General features: G+C 47.0%; 1 protein-coding gene across 1 annotated transcript in view; it reads right to left on the bottom strand.

Moving 5' to 3' along the window:
* Positions 1 to 22881, bottom strand: part of LOC138505173 (SUMO-interacting motif-containing protein 1-like) — a 78783-nt gene that overhangs the window by 33944 nt on the left and 21958 nt on the right. The window lies entirely within an intron of this gene.

Raw genomic sequence — 22881 nt, 5'->3', positions numbered from 1 at the left:
TCAGCAACCTTTTTCACAGGATAATCAGACTTCGAGTGTGGATACTAGGAACATATTTGATCATCCTTCTGCTGCATATCTATCTGAAGCTCTTCCTTTTGATGATATTCTGTTTCGTTAGGATTGCCCGAAGCAAGGTTTGGAATCTACACCTATTCCCTTCAATCATAAAGGTCCCTACATTGAAATGATGGTGGGAAATAGGAAACATCAGTTTTTGATAGATACTGGAGCACGGAAGTGTTCCATTGATCATTCACGGGTTCCAAACATTCCACTTTCAGGGCAAACCAATGTTTCTGTAGGGTTTTCTGGCACACCAGTTGTTTGTCCAGTTTCTTCACCGGTACCTTTTTCTTTGGGTCCCTTTACGGACCACTGTCCATTCCTTTTGACTTCGAATTGTGGAGAGAATTTGCTGGGGTTGAACCTGTTGAAAGAACTAAATGCAGTAATTTATTGTTCTGATGGAGTGCGTCTGACGATTTCACCACAGCAACTTTCTGTCTCTCAATTCTTGACTAGACCTTTGCTGCCAGAATTCATTGATGTGCCAGAGAGCTTATGGGCAATTGACGACAATGATGTTGGTGTGCTACAGATTGAGCCTGTTAAGATAGTTTTGAAACATGGAATTGAGCTCCCACGCATTCCCCAATATAAGATTTCAGTTGAGGGCGAGCAAGCTTTGAAATGCATTGTTTCCGATTTTGTGCATCGCGGGATGATTGAGGAAATTTCAGGAAGTTTGTGCAATAGTCCGATTTTATCCGTGTACAAGAAAGGCGATAATGCAATTCCATTCTGTTTCATAATTGATTTACGTGCCATTAATAAAGTGGTTGCGCCGCAATTTCCAATTGTGCCTGATGTGACGACAATATTGACCATGATTCCAGCTACAGCTACTTACTTTAGTGTGGTGGATCTAAGGAATGCGTTCTTTAGTATTCCTATACACAAGGACAGTAGATATTTGTTCGCGTTCACCTTAGGGGGATGCTCGTTCACATTTACTCGTGCACCTCAAGGTTACACAGAGAGTCCTAGCATCTAGGGTAGGTCTTTGAAAGAACAGCTTGATACCCTTGAATTGCCCTCTACTTGTACATTGCTTCAATATGTTGATGACTTGCTTTTAGCTGCTGACTCTGAGAGCGCCTGTAAGGAGGGCACTGTGTTGTTGCTTATTCATCTAGCTAAAAATGGTGACAAAGCTTCGCTTAAGAAGTTTCAATATTGTTGCCAGGAGGTCGCCTATTTAGGCTATCTCCTGTCAAAGGAGGGAAGAAGATTGACACCTGAAAGAATTAAACACATTTCTGGCATGTCTGTCCCAAATACACAGAAGGAAGTTAGGGCCTTGATAGATATGGCTTCCTACTGTAGGTTGTGGATCCCAAACTTCTCACTAGTGATCAAACCGATGTTGGCTTTGACAAAGAAGGGCATTTCTTTGCCATTGCCGTGGAACGAGGAACACCAGCAATCGTTTGACTTGCTCAAGACTGCATTATGCTCGGCACCAGTTTTGGGCACACCAAACTATGAAAAGGCCTTTGTGTTGTTTGTGCATGAATGTGATGGATGTGCTTTTGCTGTATTAACGCAGGAACATAGAGGGAAGAATAGGCCGTGCGGTTACTTTTCTTCCGTCCTTGATCCTGTAGCATGCGCTTTGCCAAGATGTTTGCAAGCTGTCGCTGCTGCGTCTGTAAAACAGAGGGAGGGGAATGGTCCTAGGCCATGATCTAACGCTGATGGTGCCTCACTCTGTAGATGTTCTACTGAACAGAACCCAAACGCAACACCTCACTTCCGCATGGTTGACGAGATATGAATTGATCTTGTTTGCTCCTCACATCCAAATTAAGAGGTGTTGTGTTCTTAATCCGGCTGAACTCCTACCTTTCCCGCAAGGTACTGCTTGCGGCGATGAAGAGTCAGATGACTCTCTGTATACTACCGAACAAGAGATAAAGGGTAGAATTGATTTGAAAGACACTCCTTTGAATAATCCGCAAGGAGAGCTGTTTTGTGATGGCTCCTGCTTCAAACTCCCGGATGGTACATCCACAGCTGCGTATGCAATCACCAGATTAAGCACGATTGTGGAAACCAAGAGAATCACGCATAACTCCTTGCAGGCCGCAGAGATTATAGCATTGACCCGAGCTTGTAAACTTTCCGAAGGGCTTACAGTAAACATATATACTGATAGTCAGTATGCCTTTGAGGTGGTTCACAACTTTGGGAGACTTTGGCCGGAAAGAGGGTTCTTAACTTCACATGGCACAAAAATCCAGCATGGCTCCCTAATCATGTCATAAAATGTGCAGCACATCGAAAGATTACAGATGACATAGGAAAAGGGAATGCTTTCGCTGATCAGATAGCTAGACAAACTGCTACTGATCTCTTTACGGAGATGTATGTTTCAAGGGAGACTGTAAATGCCTATGCAATGGACGAGGGTGTTGGGTCTGTACGGGATATCCAAGCTGATGCCACGTTAGAAGAATACAAGAGGTGGGCTGAAGGCTTGGGGAAACTCGATGATGATGGGTGTTGGGTGGACATAGTTGAAGGGAAATGGCTACTCCCTGACGCTTATGTAATGATGATGGTCATCATGGCCCATAGTCCTACGCATATATGTGCCCAGAAAGTCACGAAAAGGTTAGAGAAAATTTGGGCAAATGACAAAATTTCGAAAATTGCCCAGCACTATGTTCAGGACTGCATGATTTGCCTACAACATAATGTGGGAAAGGGGACAGCAACTCCAAGGGGAAGTTTTGGGCCACCCTCTGTCCCCTTCGAAGTCATCCATTTCGACTTTATTGAAATGGAACGGTGCAATAATATGAAGTACGTATTAGTGGTCATCTGTGCTTTTAGTAAATGGGTTGAGGCATTCCCTATCAAAGATGCTACAGCCATGACTACTGCGAAAACCATGTTAAAATAATACTTCCTGCGGTTTGGGCTACCAAGAGTCATCTGGTCGGACAATGGTCCACATTTTGTCGCTGCTGTAATCCTGCAGATATGTGCGGCATTACAGATCGACAAATGGTTCCATTCGGCCAGACACGCTCAGAGCGCCGGACTAGTAGAAAGACACAATGGTATCATCAAGAACAAGCTCGCTAAAACGTGTGTCGGCACTAAATTAAAATGGCCGGACGCCTTACCGATCGTATTATTAGCCATGCGTACAACCCCTCAAACTAAGACTGGGCTCTCTCCATTTGAGGTGGTAATGGGGAGACCTGCCAATATCTGGAAACTTCCTAAATGTAGATCTTTGAGAAATGTTGAAAATGTGTTACTTTCAGATTATTGCAGCCAGTTGACTAAAAACCTGTATTTGATTTATCACCAGGTGCGAGAGGTTTTACCTGTGCGATACAAGGGCCCGGGCCACAGCATACGACCTGGGAACTGGGTGCTCATCAAGGCATTTGAGCGTTCCTCCTGCCTTGCACCTCGCTGGCAGGGCCCATTCCAGGTCCTGTTGGTCACACATACAGCGGTGCGGGTTACTGGCAGAAAGAACTGGATCCACGCGTCGCACGTCAAGAAACTTCCTCACCCAGTGCCTCACGATACAGAAGAAACAGAACCCCTCGCTAACGCTGCAACCAAAGATCCCAAAGCAGTAGATAGCACTGAGAGTGTATTGGAGAATCTTTCTGAGCCTGTGAGGCTTGGGAAATCTGCCATTTTGTCTCCACACTCTCCAAATGTTTTGCTTCCAGAAACTGTTATTTCAAATTCGGCATCTTCACTTGTTTCTGATATGTTGCTTCCAACGGGAAGTGACGACACATTGTTTCCGGATCAATCAGTACCAGGAAAAGCAAGGTACAATCTGCGTCCAAGAAAATAGACTTACGGCACAGTTTTGCTGTGCATCTGATAGACTTACGGCATGGTTCAGCTGTGCATTTGGAGAAGGAAAGGATCATCGAGGGCTTGTTTTTGCCCAAATTTGAGAAAGGGGATTCTGTTGGCTGGGGTTGTGGAAAGACTGAGAAGTCGCGCGGCCGGGAGGTCGCCAGCAACAAACATTGGGGGTTTCCGTTTGAAGACTACAATGCCTGCCACCGCTACCGCTCGTATGGGACTTGTAAATGATTGTGTGACCAACCGGGATAATGGACAAAGTACTTGGGCCCCGAAAACGTATTTCTGTGTTTTTATAATAATATTTGGTTTTATAATAGTCACTGTTTCAGGCTTATGGTACCTCAAGGAAACTCATCCTTTAGAGTCCTTGTTACCGACTGAAAATGTACCTACTGTTCCTACTCCCTTTGTACATTTGCATACTCTGTCCCCTAGGGACTCCCAGCATAGACAAAGGTACCACAATAATACTCTGCTACTTATCATGAATGTTACACATGCCATTTTTAATAAATCCAACTGTTCGGTCTGCTCACATTTACCGCAACGCAGGGATAAGGGGCTTGGTTGGTATATTCATCCTTTATCTTTGACAACTGCTTGTTATGCTTCTCTTAGAGCACTGTTCTTTGGCCGTTGGAACAATAGCATCTCAGGGAACTTTGATGGGACTAATTTGAATAGCTTTGGGAAACGTGTTCTGACTCCCCTGGGATGCTCGCTTTTCGCAAATAGGAGTAAGCTCAACGTTGCTTCTATTAGGCCTTCTGATAGATTGTCTCGTCCTTTCCAATCTTTGATTTCCTTTAAGATGGCTCTGATAGGCAATAAGGATGCCATGCCTCCTTCTTACACTGTTAACCATATCCCAGATTCAGTTTCTTTCTGCATACAGAGGGTACTCAGTCAATGGGAGATTTTAAAGGTTGCGCCAACGTTGCGAATTTGACTGGGGAAGACAGACCTTTGTATGTAGGCAAACCTATCTACTTTGTTTGTGGTAATGTAGCATTTCCATGGTTGCCCAGGGATTGACAGGGAACCTGTTATTTAGGGATCCTGTTACCTGGGCTATTTATAGCAAGTACGATAGAGGTTTCAAAGGCTCGTCCACGGCGGGACGAGAATGCTGACACTCCAGCACAAGTCTTGGGAGATGTAGCAAAATCATTTGTGCCATTTTGGGGGCAGATAGCGAATTCCGAGGACATCAGAAGACTAGCGCGAGTACTGGAGAGAACCATCAACCGGACCACCGACATACTCTGTAATATGACATTAGAACAGAAAGCGATAAAACTAGTAGCGCTTCAGAACCGGATGGCATTAGATGTCATTCTGGCTGAACGTGGTGGAGTGTGTAAATTAGTGGGGTCCGCTTGCTGTGTCTTCGTGCCAGATTCCTCCCCAACTATCTTCAAGGCAATACAGAATCTGCACATCCTTAGTTCAAAATTGCATGTTGCAAGGGAAACTGGGACCTAAGCATAGGCCAAAAGGAGGGTTTGTCAAACGAGAAATTATATCGGATCTCCTATTGCAATGAATATGTGTATATTGGCCTACGCCAAGCTGCTTATAAGCCACTTGCGAAGAAAATCCGCGTTGCAAGGTCCTGACCTTAGAATCAATGTAAGCCGCCATTTTAGGTAAATCTGCCATTTTAGGTTCTCTCTGTAAAGTCACCCTGTGAGTTAAAATGGTTAACGATGCCATTTCGAAATACAACATGGCTGTCTTGACCTCTGTGTGTAATTAATATGTAACTTGCCTGCACGCCACTTGTTGGGGTCGTGAACTGAGACCTTGTCCTTCGCTGATCTGTGTGTAAAGGATTACTTGCGCCAATGAAACTAATCTGCGAGCATATGTTAAGAACAATGTATCCAAATACTGAACTAAGAACACTTGTTTAACTACATTGTATTAATGTGTGAGAAGACCTTTAAGAGAAATCCTAAAATACACTGTTACCGTGTAGGCTTGTTGGCAAATGTATTAAAGGCAATCCCTATGTATATAGTGGTGCGAACTCGGCAAGAACCCTAGATCAGTAATGTATTAGAGGAATATTAACCCGAAGTAGGGTTGGACATCATGTTCGCAAATGGTATAAAAGAGCAACAAATTCTAATGTACAGCGTATCTCAATAAGCACACTGAACCACGCTGGAGTTCGTTGTGTTGTACTGAGGGCCGATAGCTCTCTGTTACTTTTCTTGGAAAACTGTTCAGTATAAAATAAAAGACCTTTGTATGTTCCTTTGTAACCCGTGTTCGGTGTATTTCCTTTTGGGGTACTCAGCCTCGATATTTTGATTTTTGTTTTCACAAGGTCAGCGATGTTTGCTGCATTTATGCACTTAAATGTACAGCAGGAAATGATGGCAAAATATATGTTTGATAAAAAATGCACATTAATACTTCTTTATTTAGATGTTATGGCCGCTCTGACGCTTTTGAAAATAGGTTATGCTGTGAGGGTTTATATTAACTTGATGCAGGCCTTTCATTTTTTGAATCCTATTCTAAAGTTTCATAATGGCCCAAGTCTATTAAATTCAACAGGCTTGGGTAAAATCTATGCCCACTTAAAACCAATCATGCCTGTGTGTGATGATTTGTTTGCAGCCCCCAGTTCGCTGTGTGTGACCTGGTTCCTCATGTCCCCCATTTTCATTTCTAGGGAAGCCCCTGACACAAACGCTTCCCGTTCCCAGCCTACCTCCTCTGCACCAAACTCTCCCCAGGAACGTGGGAAACGTTTAATTTGGAGAGAACCCCCCAACCCCCTATGACAATGTTCAGCTGAAACTTACACTGCAGGTGGGGTAGTTGAGGAGGTAGTGGGGCGTTATCCAAGCTCTCCCGCACATGCAGCGCGGCTTTGCCGTCGCCCCTAGATACAGCTGTTTCAGGATATGCCAAAGAATGAGGGGGACGGCTTTATATGGGAGTCATTTGTTTACAATTATTTTTATTTTCCTCAGGAGATAAGGGGGGGGCTTGATTCAGAGGTCCATGTGAAATAAGAAAAGTGTATTTCAGAGGTTGAACAGCACTTTTCTTATTTGCTTAGTATTCTGTATCCATATATATATATGCATATATATATATATATATATATATATATATGTATATATATATATATATATATATATATATATATATGCATATATATATGTAAAGAATATAGAACAAATAAGAAAAGCATCGTTCCATCAAGGACAATACTTCCACAAGAAAGGGAGGGGCTCCCTGACAAGAGCTTGAAGTACACACAACACGAGTTTCCATGACAACAAACAGCATCAAAGCTTTGTGCCCAAGTTTTTTTGGACCTGGTCCAAATTTGTCCAATGGTTTAGGCTGTGTGCTTTCGCAAAAATTGACCTTTTTTGTCTTTGGGAAAATGAATGGGAAGTAGACTGCACTTTTGGGAAAAAAATGTATTGACGCTTAATAACTTCTTTATTTTTTAACAAATCATTACGAAACTTGGTAGTCTGGAGGGTCTGGTAGACTTTTAATCACTTTTGTAATTTCGTCCAAATCCATTACTTGAATCAAACGTTATTAACAATAGAATTTTGAGGGGTTCCTATGTGTCTCCAACTCACCTTAACTATAGGGCGGCGACCACCATCCTAAAATAAGTAAAGAATATGGAGGCAAATAGGAAAAGCATCATCCCATCAAGGACATCATTTCCATATGAAGGGGAGGGGCTCCCTGACCCCTCAAGGAAGATGCAAAACCTGTCCTTGAAATGGGACTGTGTAGGGCTCACCAACCTGATGTTGTCTTGTTACAAGTCAATGAAAAGAGGTTGAGTGGCAGTAATGCCGTTGTCCAGCAGATGTCACTTGCCCCATCTTTAGAATCATATCCCAGCTTTATTCATTTGGAGTTAGATTATTTGTTGTGTGATACCCTGAACGATTACATAATATAGAGAATACATTGTTTTATTTTTTTCAACACAATATTATATTAAAGTCTGTCACTTGAATGATTTGATCAAATGAATACATAATTACCACTGATTCCTTTAATTCACCTGGGCCCAGTATCCTTAAAAGGTGTTTTGGGACCCGATCAACTTCTTATCCCACTTAAAGCACCGCCACAAATCAATAATAAATTAAATGAAATTACCTACAGGTTTGGTGCGCTTTACCAAATAAATAAACAAACAAAGAAAAGAAAAAGAGCGGATTGATATAAAGGAAGGGTTGTAATGTACGTAATACACCAACTTAACCACTGGAGAGCGATATTACATCAGTTTTAAGACAATTCAGAGAAAAGCCCAACTTCACTTATTGTTGCCAAACCTTTTATTCAACACTCTGAGAAAATGTACATCGCTCCAGTGATAACAGTTAAGAAATTGAAAAAATAGTATTAGTCCCAATAAACTGCAATAAGAATGGCTATTTTTCTGAACGCCTTTCCTTCATTCAGAATGACCTCTGAAAGCATACATAGCGGTGCGGCTCGAGGCGCGGGGGGGGGGGCGAGTGTTCATGGGTATTTCTCTAGCAGGCCTCGGAGACTCGGTGCACACGGTAAGGCTTTGGCCCCCGGTGCCTTCCACGGTTCTTATTTCAGTTCATTTTAAGGGGAGGGGCTCCCTGACAAGAGCTTGAAGTACACACAACCTGCGTCTCCATGACAACAAACAGCGGTGGATGCTGTACAGAAGCCACTAGAGGGCGCTGTTGGATAATATTGCGCAAAGTGATACCTTCCTGCACCGGACAGCCCTGGCCCGATCTAATACTTTCCTGTATGCTGTGTGCACTTTCCCAAATATAACCTGTTAAGAATAAAAGTGATATGTGTGTGAGAAAGCATTCGCTTCTGCACCCTGTGGGCGCCCCATGGTGGCAGGTTCCAATCCCTCCATTACTGACTTACCCTGGACTGCTCAGTGGGTGCATTGACTGCACCCGAGTTGTCTAGTAAAGACGCATTATTACGCCAGAGGCGTAGCCATGATTGTTTAACAACTGGGACCTGGAGCTAATGTAGTAGGGCCCACACTAAGGGGAGCCCGCAGACGGAAAGGGGCTTGTTCTGCCCTTGGGCGAATGTGCAGGATCAACCGAGTGTAGCAAGCCAGCGCAGGTTGGCCCCCCAAGAAAACTTTTCCCACATCAGAAAATACTCATGTTTGCTTTGTCATGATGCCAGTAATGATACTAAAACAAATCATGTTCATGCTGGCTCTTCCCATGTATGTCAGTATCATCACATAAGAACATACTCCAATTGGCTTTGCCTTAATGCCAGTAATAGTGATACCATAATAAGAAAAACATGCCCTTGCTGACTTAATAAATCTCCCCCTTGCCATATAAGGACAGTGATGTTGTATTTGCCCCCAACGCCAGTAAAAAATGTCATGAGACAGTAAGAAAACAGTGCCTTGCGGGCTGCAGCAGTGCACTCCATGTAAAAACACTTATCATGTTGCCTTTGACCTTAACACCAGTACAACAATGACATGCCACTGTTAGGAAACATGCCATCCCCTCTCCAGGTAAGAACACTCATCATGTTGGCTTTTCCCTTAATGGGTGTACAAAAATTCCATGCCACAGTAGTACCCAGCCAATCCCATTGTAAAACGTGCCATGTCCCGGTCATAAAATGTTCCTGCTCGGATGCCCGTACCCACGCTTGCATACATGTACACACAAAAACACACACACACACCCACACGCATGCGCACACATTTGCACACAGGCATACACACACGCATGCACAAACAGACGCACACAAACTGGCACACACAAATACAGATGCACACAAACACAGGTACACACAGACACACGCACGCGCACACAGGCGTACACTCACAAATAGAGAATGTTACCAATGGGAATGAGTGTAATTCTCTTCCTCTGGAAGTATAGTGCCTTTCTGCGCATGAAAACTGATGGGTGACTTTCACCTTCAGATTTATTCATCACCTTCTTACAGCAATGGCTGGTGCACTTCAGCCTCCTTCCCTCCCTCCCATTTCAAATCCCACTTGAGTGCACTGATTGCAACTGCCCAGCTTGCCCTGGGATACCACCAAACGTATCCTTCTTGCATGCAGTCACACGTGCATGCAGTCCCTCAGACACGAGCACACACACAGACTCTAATAGCAAAGACACACAACAGCTGCATCTACAGCTATAGTTCACAGTCCCTCACTCAAGATTTACATATGCACATAGACACATATCAGACACTCACACTCCACAAATTACATGACATACACACACACACACACACACACACGCAGAAGGTCCCATAGCTACATAGCCTGCAGTGGCAACGTGTACCTGGGTACCCAGATGCCTAGGAGAAGGCAGCAGGCAGGTACACTGATGGCACACAGGAATCATTGTCCAAGGCACTGGTGCACCCCAGAAGGCGCCCCTGTAAATGAGCTTATTTGGCTGCTTTCATGGTTGCCTGGCAACCAGTGCCCATGAGTGTGTGTGCACCGGCATGCCGAGCAACGGATGGGGAGAGGGGCAAATCAAAGAACCGAGCATGGCTTGCCCTCCCAAAGCCACTGAGTGGTCATTTGGAAATTTAGGGTGGGCCATGCCCACTAAGGCCGTACCCTGTCTACGCCTCTGCTTCTCAACCCCCTCCATGTGGGCACAGCACAGGATTCACCTCTACATGGGACATGGGATGTACTATAGGACGGCTCACGGTAAAAAATTACTCACGTCGCGCGTTGATGCCGTTTGAGACCTAATTCACAGAAGCGTTTTATAATGGCAAACCCCCATTGAAAAATAAGGTCCGGGTGCCTTCCTGGGTGGTCTTTAAAGGGATACGACGAAAATGGTGTCCAGTCAAAGGATCGAAAACAAAAGGATCAAATACAATCGTTTCGAGTCAAAAGGACCGAAAAAAAAGGTCAAATAGCTTTTTTAACTGTATTTTTTTTTTGGCTTCCGTATAGGAAAAAAATGTGGTTTTTACACCAAAGACGGAGGTTTGGGGGGTCCCCCCCCAAAAAAAACATTCAACCTTTTTTTCCGGTCCTTTTGACTCGAAACGATTGTATTTGATCCTTTTGTTTTCGATCCTTTCACCTACAACTGACGAAAATGCCAAATCCCTTAACTGCGAACCCAGAAATGGAGGGTTTTTGTGCGTGTTTGCACTTTTTATTCTCATAAATATAGATGTTAAGTGGGGTAGGGGTATTAATTAGCAATAGGGGGGGCTGCAAAAAAGTGCACAGAAATTGCCCCCCACATTTCTGTGTTGGGTTCGACATTTGCACATAAATCTGTCTTTAACTAGCAGAAGCCAAACACGACGGCTTAAATGTTAATGCTAAAGGTATTTGTACCGCGCACCGTCCCCACCGGAGTGGTCCCCACCGGAGTGGTCCCCAGGCGAGACGTAAAGTGATATGCAATGCCGCTGCTCGAGCTTAAGAACAGGCCTGCCACCTTACGCCTGGCATTGTGCTCGTCACAAGATTCATCGGTATTTGGTGACCATTGGGGATGCCATGTTATGAAGCTTTTAAACTGCACCACATCACCAGGGCCGTGCCCCCAAACCACCGGGCACATGTGTGGGGCAAAGAGGGCAAAGATAAAAGAAACTGGGATTCAACCAGACGAGGGGCAGGTTAAAGGCAGAGGGTTGATGTGTGGGTGCCATAATTAAGGTCAGAATGCACTTGGTATTTAAATGCACTTTATCTATTTTTAGCCCATACCGATATTCGCCCACCTGCACAAGAATGAAAACTGTGCCACGCCCCACCAAGCAGGACAAGCACAGGCCCGGCTCTGAGGAAGGGCATTCAGGTGAAATGGGTGCCTGTCTCTGGCCCCCGGTGGGTGGGATTTGCTGGATATGTAGAGGAGGAATTGGGCCGGAACAAGACAGGCTAAGTCATTCTCCAGAGGCTTGTCCTTTAGTGAGGCTTCCCCTCGGATTACTATGAACGGGCATTAACCCTACCCGCAATGTCATGTTCAAGATTGTTGCTAAAGAAGTGCACATCCCATGTTCCCAAAATACCATTATTTCAGGGTGACGTCGCACATCCGTAGGTCGTGACATCACTTCCTCCTAGGCTACTGATAAACAAAACATTAGAAAATGATTCCAGTGTTGCCTGATTAAATGAAACTTCGTAGCTTGGTGGGTAACGGCTCTTACTTTGTGATGCTAAGTGTATGTACCCCCAATTGATTCGTATGAGTATCTATTCCAATGCTGTCTGAATGGTATCATTAAAACATGGGAGTGCCCTGGACTCGGGGTGCTTCATTAGGCCTGGTTCATTGGGCGCTAATGACAACATAACACGCACATGCCTTGCAGTAGTGCATCAACTTGTTCCTTTGACAGATGTAATGATTGCAATTTTAGACCCTGTTAAAATGTGACTTTTGCCCTTTCTTATAAAATTGTTTTACAGATTTCTTTTTTTTTTTAAATAAAACACACACAGTCTTTGTTAAATGTACCCACTATGCTGTGAGTTTAAACAAAACAGAGTCGACCCTGCCCATTCTCAGTCATCTGAATGTCAAGGCAGTTAGCCAGACTAAAAGACGTAGTATATGGCCCTAGGAGAAGTCCTAATATTTTCCAAATGTACATTAGCACATTGCCAGTAATAACGACTGCACATGTGAGCGGCGTCTCATGCCGGTGGCGGCTGACAAACTACATTCATACAATCTGTTCCCCTTTGGTTACGGGCGTTGCCATTGGCCCCCTAACAGATTCTTTGCGTATCGCCCCGATTCTTACAATACTTCTTTCTAGTTCACAAATTCTCACAGAAACACATTCATCTCGTGTTCTGTATTCAAACCCTCAATGGTGCTTCGAAATCTGCAGATGCATCTGACTTCCATTTGCCTGAGCGTCAGTCTCTGATCCCCTCCTTGTATCCCACACTTGGCTTTTTGTGAGCCTGAGCATCTCAAATTAGCTTTATCTTCCATCTGGTGATTCGTCTGGGCGGAGGGGGGAAGGGGAGTCATGCCTGATTTGCATATGGTCTTTCCCTTCCTGTAATGGCTTGGAAGGTGAAGAACGATGGTATGGAGGGTCGCCCAGAGCAATGCCAGAGGTTAGGATTCAATCCAAACCTTTGAGTGATCACCTCTTTCGTTTTGCATAAGTCACCCTGAGTAGGACGGGTATGCCCAGACGTGGGTCTCGTGCCTGCTGGGTCTAGAAACCCAAGCTTCTCCTCACTGATGAAGCCCAACAAGGCTGAAACATGTCGGGGGATGCTTGTGGTCTCGTGCAGAAGGGATGTGACCTAGCAGTTCAGGCTGGACTGCCCCTTTGAGGTGGGACCAAGCCTGATTTGCATATGGTATTTCTCCTTTCTGTAACGGCTCGACAGGCTGAAGAGTGATGGTCTGGAGAGTTGCCCACAGCAATGCCAGAGGTTATGATTAATTTGAAACCTTCCAGCCATCACCTCTTTGTTTGGCACCATCTAGGCATCCAGCATTAAAAAGCAGGGATTTAAGTGGGCCCAAGCTGGCCAGGGATCAGTCGTGGAAAGATGCAAAACTTGCCCTTGAAATGGGACTGTGTAGGGGCTCAACAACCTGATTTTGTCTTCTTACAAGTCAATGAAAAGAGGTTGAGTGGCAGTAATGCCATTGTCCAGCAGATGTCACTGTCCCCTATCTTTAGACTCATATCCCCAGCTTCATTCATTTGGAGTTAGATTATTTGTTGTGTGATACCCTGAACGATTACATAATATAGAGAATACATTGTTGTATATCGTTCAACACAATATTGATGTTGATATTGATATTGATATTTTATTTGTATCGCGCTCGTACACAAGTGTTTCAGAGCGGGACAAGGCAAGGGAGGGGAACAGGAGAGAACAAACAGCGATCTTACTAGGCCCAGTGACATTGAGAACGCGCAAGTGCAGGGTAGAGGGGGAGGGGAAAAGTGCATGGGAGGGGGGAGAAGTGGAGAGTGCGGAGCAAAGGAGAAACAGATAAATAATAATAAATAAATAAATAATAAAGGCAACAAACAGTGGTAGTGCATCCAGCAAGTGGCAAGTGCTGGATTTAAGGCAGCAGAGAGGGTAGGTCTGATAAGTGCAGGAAGAAAAGGGGGGGTGGCTGTATGGTTACAGATACAGACCCCTGTGTAGGGGTGGCCCGGAGGCAGTGCAGGAGGGTGGCAGGGTGAGCAGGTACCTGGGTCCGGAGGACAGAGGGTGGCCAGGTGCACAGTGCCAAGAGAGAACAGATCAGCAGGGGAGAGGGGGAGCGAAGGCAGAAGCAAAGAGGAAGGTCTTGAGGTGCTTCCAGAACCAGGGAAGGTTCTCCTCAAGTTCTGCTCAAGTTTTAGAGTGGCAGGGAGGCTGTTCCAGAGGGAGGCCCCGCCGAAAACAGAGATCTACCACCAGCTTGTTTCTTTGAAAAACGACTGGCCCTGAGGAGTTAGAGGTAGAGGAGCGAAGAGATCGAGAGGGAAGGTATTTGTGAAGGGATATCTGAAGGTATTTTGGACCCAGGCACCAAAAAGCCTTGTGGACAATGCAGAGGGGTTTGAATTTAATCCTTGCATCCACTGGGAGCCAATGGAGAGATTTCAGAGTTGGAGAGATACGATCCCAGGGCTTGAGGCCAAGGACAAGTCGCGCAGTCCTGTTCTGGATAAGTTGCAAAGGGCAGAGAGTAGAGGCAGGTAGATTTAGAAAGTGGCTGTTACAATAGTCGAACCTCGAGAGAACAGAGCTTGGGTGACAGTGAGCTTCTGGGGGAAGGAGAGGAAAGGTAGAGTACCTCTGAGGAGGTGCAGTATGAGGTTTGACATTTTAGAGACATCAGAGATGTGGGTGGAGAAGGAAAGTGTGGAGTCAAAGAAGGTTTATAGCCTCGCAGGTGTGGGTAGGAGGAGGGTCAAGGGAGGCCAGCCAGAGAGTGAGGGGAAAGGATGGTGAAGGTGTGCCGATGAGGAGGATCTCCGTCTTGCTGGCATTCAGACAAAGATCATTGGCGGCACCAATCTTGAATGGCATTTAGGCAATCAGAGATGAGAGAGGGAGAGAAGGTTGCCGAGGGCAGCCTGAAAATGAGTTGAGTGTCTGCTGCGTAGCACTGGAAATTTGAGAAGAAATTGGCAATGCAGTGGGTGAGAATTGCCAGGTATTGGTTGAAAAGCCAGGGCGAGAGGTTAGACCCCTGGGGAACACCACAGGTAGAGAGGAAGATAGATGAAAGGAAGGACCCAAGTTGGACCTGGGAGGGTCGCTCTGAGTGGAAAGAGGTCAGCCAGGCCAGAGCCTGATCAGTGAAACCCAGGTTATCACAGAGACGGTTGAGCAATATTATATTAAAGTCTGTCATTTGAATGATTTGATCAAATTAATACATAATTGCCACTGTCTCCTTTAATTCACCTTGGCCCAGTATCCTTAAAAGGTCTTTGGGGACCCCATCAACTTCTTATCCCACTTAAAGCACTGCCAAAAATAAAAAATAAATTAAATGAATGAAGTAAAGAAAAAGAGCGGATTGATATAAAGGGTTGTAATGTACGTAATACACCAATTTACCCACTAGAGGGCAATATTACATCAGTTTTAAGACGATTCAGAGAAAAGTCCACCTTCACTTATTGTTGCCACACCTTTTATTCAACACTCTGAGAACATGTAAATCGCTCCACTGATAACAGTTAAGAAATTGAAAAAAAATTGTATTAGTCCCAATAAATCACAATAAGAATGACTATTTTTCTGAGTGGCCTCTGAAAGCATACATAGCGGTGCGGCTCGAGGCGCGGGGAGGCGGGGCGAGTGTTCATGGGTATTTCTCTAGCAGGCCTAGGAGACTCGGTGCACACGGTGAGGCTTTGGCCCCCGGTGCCTTCCACGGTTCTTATTTCAGTTCATTTATTGCACTCTTTCACCTCTTTCCTTTTAGCCATGGGTTTGGTTCCCTGCCATGGCGTGGGACTGGGCGCCTCTTTTCCTGCGCTCACACAACATTTTTAGCACTTTTATTATTTTAATTCCTATATTAGTTGCTTCCAGTGCTTGAAGTGGGTTAAGAAATTGAGTGGTTGGGGCCCTCGTTTGGGGGCGTGGCTTCCATGGTGGGCGTGGCCTAAAAAGTGCACAAACCATAGTAAGATGCGCAAACAAATATATAAATATATGTAAGCTTTCATATATTTGTATGCGTACTACTATGGTTTGTGTACTTTTCAAACCATCCTTTATAAACATAGAAATGTTAAACACTGCTATGTTTATAAAAGGTGGCTTGAAAAGTACACAAACCATAGTAAGGTACACACACTTGTGCTTACCTTACTATGGTTTGTGTACTTTTCAAACCACCTTTTATAAACATAGACATTTGTAACATATTTCTAAGTTTATAAAGATGACTTGAAACATACACAATTCAAGGCATCTTTTATAAAGCTTTGCCAACGGACAGAGACACCTCGGGCTTGGTGATCTGTGCAGAGCAGAGATCACTGAGCCCAAGGCGTTTTTCACCCTCTGAGAACCCGCAGGCTCTGTGATCTAACCTACATATTAGATCACAGAGTCCAAGGGTTCACTGAGGGTCAGTGACCTGGGAGGGCAAACAAAGGGACCATAACTTCCTCTTGTGACCCCTCATGTGAGAGGTCACAAGAGGAAGTTACAGTGACGCTGTGGCTGGCTGCAACTTTTGTCAGCTTGCCTAACGTTATAATGGCAGGTGCATCTCCCGCCCCAGCTGCGGCCGTGGCGGGATAATGCATTCTGCCATGGCATAGTAGGACCGGGGGGCCCCAGCAGGGCCCTGGCTCAGCCCCACTTTTTGGAGACTGCCGGGGCCCAACCCTAGCTGGCTCCGGCCCACTTAAAGCACTGGTTGTTTCTAATATTATTTCCTTGTGACTAGTGTTTACACCGGTCACAGGGGGTGCCTGGCCTCTTAAGGATTCCGAGGCTTGTGCTCAGTTTCTAGTCCTATCTTGATTTCTCACCTCCACTCATTGCCGGCAGGAAGTCCCTCCTCCATACCTTGTGATCACACAATGGGATTGGCCTTTGTAATAATATGTGTCTATATAGAGCACTGCCTTGCTGACAGCGCAGCGGTCGAGTGCAATGGGAGAGATCCCGCCACGCTGAAGTTGCGCCAAAGTTAAGCCTGTCTGGACCCGTCCGGGCGCAGGACAGGTCTAGCGGGCTTGGGCCTATAACCCATCAAAAAGCTTCTCGTGAAGTTATACTGAATTTAGCATCTCCTGCTACGGCATTCCCTAAACATTTTCGTTGGATGTCTTCTAACTCAAAAATACATGCCGCTGCTACTGCTGCTAAACGTACTTTACGTGCTTTTCTTATTAGCACGTGCTCCTTGATTTGAGATGATATGATGGGTTATTTATAACAGGTTTAATACCCAGAGGTTTCGAATCGTGGACCCAGGGATCAAACCTGTGGTGCTCTGTGTCGTCTTGCTTCCAAGGCGAGCACGTTGCCCCTGAGCTATCCTACCGAGAGGACGCACCTGCGACATCTATTTGAGATTTCTTGAATGATTTAACCCTGACCTCGTCTGCCTTCCAGAAACGTGGTTATCCGACAGTTCTGCTGCTACGTTTCCGTTGGCACTTCCCAGTGACGATAGAATATACTTCACTTTGACCGCGTAGCCCCCACCCAGGACGAGGGGTGGCTATTCTTTTTAAACCTACCCTATGCTTATCTCTGCTTCCGATTCCTCCCAGCCTCCAGTGTCCGCGACGTATCACCTGCGCGTTCTCTTCACTTCCTGATGATATATCGGCCCCAGGTTCGGACTCTGCTTTCTTAAAGCCGGTCACTGAATTAATGTCATCTCTTCAAGTGAAACTTTCCAATTTGACGGTGCTGGGAGATGTAAATATCAGATATGATACCCCGAAGCCACCAACCCTTACCCTTCAGATCTTTGCTTCTTTAGCTGGCCTTGGTCTTCGTCAGTCAGTATATGACTCCACCCCCACGTTAGGGGGTATCTTAGGTTGTATTTTTGCTGCTCAGTCCTTCTTCACGGTTCCCCCAGTCAGAGAAATGTCATGGTCCGACCATTCCGCAGTCCCATGAAGCGCAGTTGGCGGCCATTGGTCGCCCTCCCCTGCCATCTCTCATCAGTGCGAAGGGTCAGAGTTCTTCCTTAGCTGTCCTTGCTTTTCTAAGACTTGCTTGCTATGTCGGAACATGCCGGCTCAATGAAACTTGCTCGTCCCAAAAAGCATCCCAGTGTTGAGGGTCTGCTCCGGATTACCGGGCAGCCCCACACACATGTCGGGATCACCCGACGGTTACTCAGGGCGGCGATCACGCCGCGGATTAATGGGTGGGGATCACCTCACCCGCTCCGGATCACCATGGTCACAGCAGGGGCACCGTCCTCGTGCTGGGCTCCGTCCTTGGGCCCACAGCACTTAGCGTGGCGCCAGCATGGCGCGATACAATGAACACACTGGAGTCTTGATGGGAGTGACTGACGAGCTGGAAGCGGCTCGTTACTTTTATTATGTTGGTCACGTGGCCCATGACAACACCCTGGGAGCTACCATGCTCCCAGGAGGGGTACCATGCAACACCACTCCATTTTTTAATAACAACAAAACAAAACTTACGCCACTCCACACTACTGCTCCTATAACCACTCTACTAATTGTTCACCACTTTATTAACCTGGGTGAGTGGTCCAACTATAACAGAATAACTCTAAGAGGTACTGGCACCACCTTACATGTCCCACCAACCGTGTCATATTGAACACGTACATTTCTGCCGGCTCCGAGTCTTCCTGGGGCATTGGTGACAGTATCCTTCTTCCGCCGTCTTGATGATGCAGGCGGCCAGGTTGAGTCCTCACTAGTGTTCGCTTCGGACAGCCCCCACCAGAGTCACACAAAGAGAGACCAGAAAAGCCATGCCTGGGGAGGCCCAGGGGCCACATCGGCCTAGTCCAGTCTGGAGGGCAACCTCGTGGCAGGGTGGTAGGGGTGTCCAGATGATTGCACTGCTCCGGGGCCTACACCCGCGCACCTAGAAACGCCAGGGGACGCTGACAAGGGGACACAGGTGGTAGCATATATACTTGTACCGACACCTGGCTTGGATCAGAGAGTTGGGTGACCCTGAGGGCGCACGAGCACTCCTGATGGAGCCGCTACCCTTCCTGGGTCCTCCTGCACGGATGAGACTGATGGGCCTGTGTGTCGTCGTCTGGTGTCTCCACATTGATGTGCCATGTGGGCTGGTGGACCGCACCCTTATCCTGGCCCTCAGTCATCTTACTGCAGGCCGCATGGCACTGTGCATTCCCTCTCCTTGTGCACTTTCCTCTTGTTTTTCCATACTGCGGGCCAGTGGTCATGGGCCCGCCCTGTTTGTCTGTATCTCAGGTGTGTGGGGGGAAGAGGGGCAGCAGCAGCAGCTCAGGTGGCCGATACCGATTGCCTACTTTTATTTCTTTCGCCCGGGTCTCTTGGGCCACACCTCTTCCCTTTGTTGTCACTCGGGGGGCCCATCGCAGGGCTCTGCTTCCCTCCGCTTTTGCCTTGCGGGCCCCAGCTGGACTTGGACCCGCCTCATTTTCTTCTTTTTTCTTCTGTTTTTAGCTCCGGTCGGAGCATTTTCCAAATTTTCATTTTTTTTTATTAAATGCTCCGGTGCGGAGCGATTTTCCTCTTTTCATTTACTTTCACCGCTGCGGGCCCAGGTTGTTTAGGCCACGCTCCCTCCTTAGCTGCAGGGAGCCCGCTGCAGGCCTCCATTGTTTCAATGCAGCGAACCTCGCTGCTCTTCGCCATGGGCGGGGAGGCTGGCAGCTCACCTCTCTGCCGCGGCCGCAGTCGCCGCGTGTCTTCTGCCCGCTCCTCAGAGCGAGCCCTTTATCGTCCTTGCGGGCCCAGTCCGTGTTGGGTCCGCCTTGTATCTTCTCTTGCGGCCCCCATCGCCGCAGCCAACAGGTGGGGGGGTAGCTCAGCTCTCCCCTGTGGCGAATGCCGCTCCATCTCGTCTTGGAGGGCGGGGCCGCTCCTCTCCCCCTCGCGGGTGACGACCTGCATTCTCCCCGCTGCGGCGGGGGGGCGCACACACGTTCTACCTCCTCCTCGGATCGGAGGGAGGGCAGCTGCTCTCGAGGCCGATGCCGTAGATCCTCCCTCGCGTGGGGGAGGGCAGCTGCTCCTCCTCCCGGGGCCACATTGTCCTTCCTTGCGGCACAGCCGCCGACTTGTTCCGTCTCCCACGGGGGACGGGGCGGGCAGCTCGCCATCCTCGTTTCTTTTTGCGGACCCAGTTGGAGTTGGGCCCGCCACGCTATTTTTCTATGCGGGCCCAGATGTAGATGAGCCCGCCACACCACGACTTTCTCAGGGCACGCGGGGCCTGTTCCTTCGTCGCCATTGTTGAGGGGGCTGCTCCGGATCACCGGGCAGCCCCATACACATGTCGGGATCACCCGACGGTTACTCAGGGCAGCAATCACGCCACGGATTCGTGGGTGGGGGCGACCCGGCACACAGCAGCCCCGGCTCTGGGGGTACCCAGGCCGGGGTCGCCACAGACAGCCATGGTCACATGGCACAGGGATCACCCTGGACGGTGTTGCACAGCAGGGGCACCGTCCTCGTGCTGGGCCCCGTCCTCGGGCCCACAGCACGCAGCTTGGCGCTAGCATGGCACGATACAATGAACAAACTGAAGTCTTGATGGGAGTGACTGATGAGCCGTTACTTTTATTATGTTGGTCACGTGTCTACTGCCATGTGACCCATGACAACATCCTGGGAGCTACCATACTCCCAGGAAGGGTACCATGCAACATTCAAAAGAGCTTAAAACTGCTTACCCGTGGGTGAGGCCAGTTGAACGCGAATGGCGCTTGCTCTGTGGTCCCAGGGAGAGAGGAGTCTACCAACAGCTAACTCTGAACTATCATGCAGTCATTAGGATCTCCTTCATGCATAAAATGGAGTCAGCCGTGAGTCAGGCCAGAGAACGAGTCTCCTTCTCTGCACGCTTTTCACCTATTATAGTGTCTACTCCAGCCCTCGGCCATTCCGTGTCAGAAATAGACCCTGACTCTGCACTCCTGGTCCCAGTTCCCAGAGTTCTCTATGGTGGATGTTTCCAGGGCAATGAGTCGGATGAACTCTGCTGCCCCCCGTGATGTGCTTAAGGAGATCATCTCTCCTGCCATCATCCCTTGGATTACCAAGGCAGTTCATCTTTCCTGTCAGTCATGTCTTATCCCCAGAGAACTCACACAGGCCATTCTCATCCCTCTATTAACCCTTGATGCTTCAGTTCTGGCTTACTATCACTCCTCCCCTGTCTTAGGAAACGGTTGGAGTCACTGGTGTCTAATCTCCTTTTTTCCTTCTTGGAAGCTTCTTGCTTGCTTGACCCCTTTCAGTCAGGGTTCCGCTCTGGTCGGGGAGCAGAGAGCGTGTTTGCATCTGTATTGGATGACTTGGCCATGCTTGGGGACCGTGGTGCATTGGTACTGCTACATCTGTCTGCTGCATTCGACGCAGTGGAGCACCCTATTTTACTTTCTCGCATGGCCTCAGCAGCTCTCTCTGGTCCCGTCCTGCCATGGTTTCATCTTTCTTGGCCGACTGAGGCCAACCTCTCTCTCTCCTTTTCTTTCTTCTCTTCACTCGCTCTCTTGTGGTGTCCCTCAGGGCTCTGCCTTGTCCCCGATGCTGTTCAACATCTATGTTCAGCCATTCGTTGCTCTCATCCACTCCCACGGCTTCCGATGCTACTCCTACGCAGAGGACACCTAGATTCTGGGCCGATTAGATCTGCTCCAGGCTGAGGTGTCGTCGCGTTTATGTGGGTGCTTAGAGGCCGTGAGGAGCTGGAAGAATAATAACTGGCATTATTTTCAGGTGTTCATATTTGACACACCAAAAGGCGTTTATTTTTGATAGACTGTAATATTTTCTTCACATCATGTGTGAAGCCTGCATGTGTCAAACAGGTGACCGCTTCACACATTACCTTTTATTATTAGCACCTTTTAAAAACCCAAAGGCCATTGCCTGCCTTCTGCTGCCTTGCATTCTGGTATTTGTAGTGTCCCATTCAAGACGGGGTGGGGATGTAATGGCACATATGTTCTGTAAGGATTTATATATTTGTGTAAGTACCTTACTATGGTTTGGGGGCTTTTCAAGTCCTAATAACATTATAAATGTATTATTATTATTATTATTCTTTATTATTCTTTATTTGTTTAGTTTCAAAGAAACTTTACAAAAAAAACACATTCAACATAAACACTGTAAATGAAAACCTTATTCCATTAAAAACGTTTTCAAGTTATAAAACTGAGCATTGTTGGAAGACAAACATGGGGGTGAGAGGGGAAATGGTGAGAGGGCAAGTGAGTCATGAATATTTGCCCAGGATGTGGCAAGAGAGGTTGCATGTGGGTCCAAGGTGTCTGACTACTTTTTCTCAGAGAGCGGACTCAAGCCCCCTGGGGTGTTTCTGAGGCCAGCAAGCTTGCCCAAGTGTTTGGCTACCCAGACTTCACCCAGGGTGTGCAGATGCCTAACCACAAGACCATACAAAAGTGTCATCAAAGCACACATCCCGCACTGGGATTTTATTTTCTGCAGAATATTTCTCTATGAATTTTTGGGTTTAAAAGTTCGACACATTTAGACTTTGCCTGAGTAGTTATTGTCAAATCTCCCCAGGTTATTTTTCACAAGGGGAAAGATCAATTGAAATGCATGACTGGGAGGATAGCTCAACAGCAACATGTGCGCCTTGGAAGCAAGACGACACGAAGTAACACAGCTTCCATCCCCGGGTCCACGCTTAGAAACCTCTGGGTGTTTAAGCATGTTAGAATACGCAACTAGGACCAAAAAAACCAATTACGCTAC

This window comes from Ambystoma mexicanum, chromosome 11, assembly GCF_040938575.1.
Source record: "Ambystoma mexicanum isolate Mex_15411 chromosome 11, UKY_AmexF1_1, whole genome shotgun sequence".
Classification (NCBI taxonomy): domain Eukaryota; kingdom Metazoa; phylum Chordata; class Amphibia; order Caudata; family Ambystomatidae; genus Ambystoma; species Ambystoma mexicanum.
The sequence above is the reverse complement of the archived record's forward strand: the minus strand, read 5'-3'. Positions and strand labels throughout refer to the sequence as shown.